Raw genomic sequence first — 2,508 nt, forward strand, 5'->3', positions numbered from 1 at the left:
AAACTTGGCATGCAGCTATGAGAAGGAAGGCAGGTAAAATGGATTCGAGATCCTAAGAGGCTCCCTAGGAGGGATGGGTGTAGCTTCATAGGCTGGAGGGCAGTTTTGTTTATTCTTGTTGTGGTTTGAAAGTGAGCGTATGTGTTTGAACACTTAATCCCCCATGTTTGTGCTGTTTTTGGAAGGTTGTGGAAGTTTTAGAAGATGACCCCTTGCTGGAGAAAGTGGGTCACTGGTTGGGTTTTTATGTCCTGGCCCTATTCACTTTCTGTTCCTTTTCTAAATTCTGTTTCACCAAGCTATGAGGAGGTGAGGGGTCCCAGCCACACACTCTTGTCATCATAAAGCTGTCTACTGTGATACCTTATCCTCCACAGCAGACAATATGCTCTCAAACGGTGAGCTCAGGTAAGCTTCTTCTTTCCTAAGTTGCTTTTGTCTGGTTATTGTGTCACACAATGAGAAAAGTAATTAATTCACCCCCCCTTCATCTTTACAGGTAGCTCCTGACTGCCATCATGCAGCCCACTAAGACCTATGAGCTTTCTCCCCCAATCTTGCCCCATTTATTAAAGATAGTACTTTCTCATTACAAGTCAACAGCTGACTACATCATATATTCTGGCTTCCTCCTGTCTCAAGGGGATGGAGGTCTGTACGTCAAAGATGCACACTGTGTTCTAATGCTGCAGATTTCTGTCCCTTTGTCAACACCCTTGGACCTTTTTCCAATTTCTACTGCTTTGAACAATTCCGCGAACTGTCCAGAGAACTTCAACTGGCTGGGGTTCACTCCTCCCAGGAAGACAGACGGCTCCAGGGCAGAGCTGAAGCCACAGCCAATAGCTCTCTTCTGGTAAGACAAGACGCCCAGGCCTTGACTATTTTGCAACTCACTGCATTTCATACCTGGGGTTAGTTGGGCCAGAATGGAAGAAAATAAGCGTCATTAGGTTCTTTCTGCTTTCTCCCTTACTAGGCCAGATGCGTCATCATAGAGCATGTTAGAAACATGAGTAGAGACTGAAACTGGGCAGCTTCTTTGGGCCTCAGTTCACTCAAATGTAGATCAAATCAGTTAATGACAGAATACTAATCTGGCTCTCACATGGAACAGGTATATCACATGCTTTCACTGTTAATCTGACCCTCATTTATATGTACGTATGTGTAAAGAGTTACCATGTAGTCATCTAACCTGCTCAAATTTGACTGACTCTACAAGTATTTTTTCTTTTATTTGGCAAAAAATACCATACAATTTTTTTTACATGCATATATACATTGTATACTTATACAAACGTAATACCAAATCTTACACAACTAATTTATGGGTGATTTAAAGATTTCTCTAGCTTAGCTTCTATCATATCAAACAGTAGAAACTAAACCCACAAAAGATGAGATGCCTGTACTTTATTATTGTATTTCTTGGGAGACAATAGACTATAGAGAAAAGAATGTGGCTCTCAGAAAGACTGGCTGGGTTTGTATCCTGCTGGAGAATCTCAAGATGGTCACACATTAACTGTGTGATCTTAGATAATTATTTAAGATCTAGCATCTTTATCAATGACTAGGAAGAATATTGCCCACTTTATGAAGACTTCATTAAATGGTACATGTACAATGTACGAGAACACTTGAGATAGTTTAACTCTTGGAGTACAATGCTTTTTGATCGGCATGTATACGAGCCAGCCCATATACATTTGCCTATCTGACATTATTTTACATAGCCAAATCAAGTATTTCAGTTGTCATTAAGGTACAACAGAGAAATTATCTAATGTGTCTCTGAGAGCCATGAATCAGGCTTTCCTAAGGCAGGCTACAAATTCACAGAGGACTGTGGCCATATAAACTGGGGGTATTCTATGTTGTCCCTCAAATATAATATTAACATGTTAAAATGCAAGATGTCATAAGCACTGCATAGAAAGCTGAGAAGAATCACCCCTCTGAAGAGCCCATTAGGGGAGTCATACTATCATTGCCATGGCAACAATAGTGGGACCCTGCAGGGAAAGAATAGACCTTCAGGTCTGAGGAAGAGCTTTATTAGGAGAGACAGATGTCATAGATAGCATGACAGAGGCCCTTCAGGAAGAGACAGACCATTCAGTTCTGAAGGACAAAGGAAGTCCATTGCTATTATAGGCTTTGTCCCTATCACAGGGTCAAGTGTATATACCAAGTCACAAAACAGAAAATCACTAGATGAAAGTAAGCTTATAATTTAAGATTATCTTGAGCCTAGGTGTCAGGGGTGTTGGGCTTAGAGCTGCAAGCTAAAAGCAGGTTTGCTTATCAACTCTGTCCAGGAATCTACAGAGGACATAGCGTGATCTTTGGTGGAGAGAAAAAGGGACAGTTTGAACCATCTGTGAGCTAACCCAAGTGCCAGAGAAATTTTATTAAAAACAAACAAACAAACAAACAAACAAACAAAAACAAAAACCACTTGCTGAAGAGTTTAACTCAGTTTTCTAACATGTTATGTTTCTT

The 2,508-nt window shown here is 40.6% G+C and overlaps 1 long non-coding RNA gene across 1 annotated transcript; it reads left to right on the forward strand.

Annotated features, from left to right (window-relative positions):
- Positions 1-299: 299 nt before the first annotated feature.
- On the forward strand, positions 300-600 carry LOC114634814. Its single transcript, XR_003713385.1, has 2 exons — positions 300-408; positions 500-600. It is a non-coding gene; the product is annotated as an uncharacterized LOC114634814 (long non-coding RNA).
- Positions 601-2,508: the final 1,908 nt, after the last annotated feature.

Source organism: Grammomys surdaster, unplaced genomic scaffold (genome assembly GCF_004785775.1).
Source record: "Grammomys surdaster isolate TR1022 unplaced genomic scaffold, NIH_TR_1.0 99, whole genome shotgun sequence".
Classification (NCBI taxonomy): domain Eukaryota; kingdom Metazoa; phylum Chordata; class Mammalia; order Rodentia; family Muridae; genus Grammomys; species Grammomys surdaster.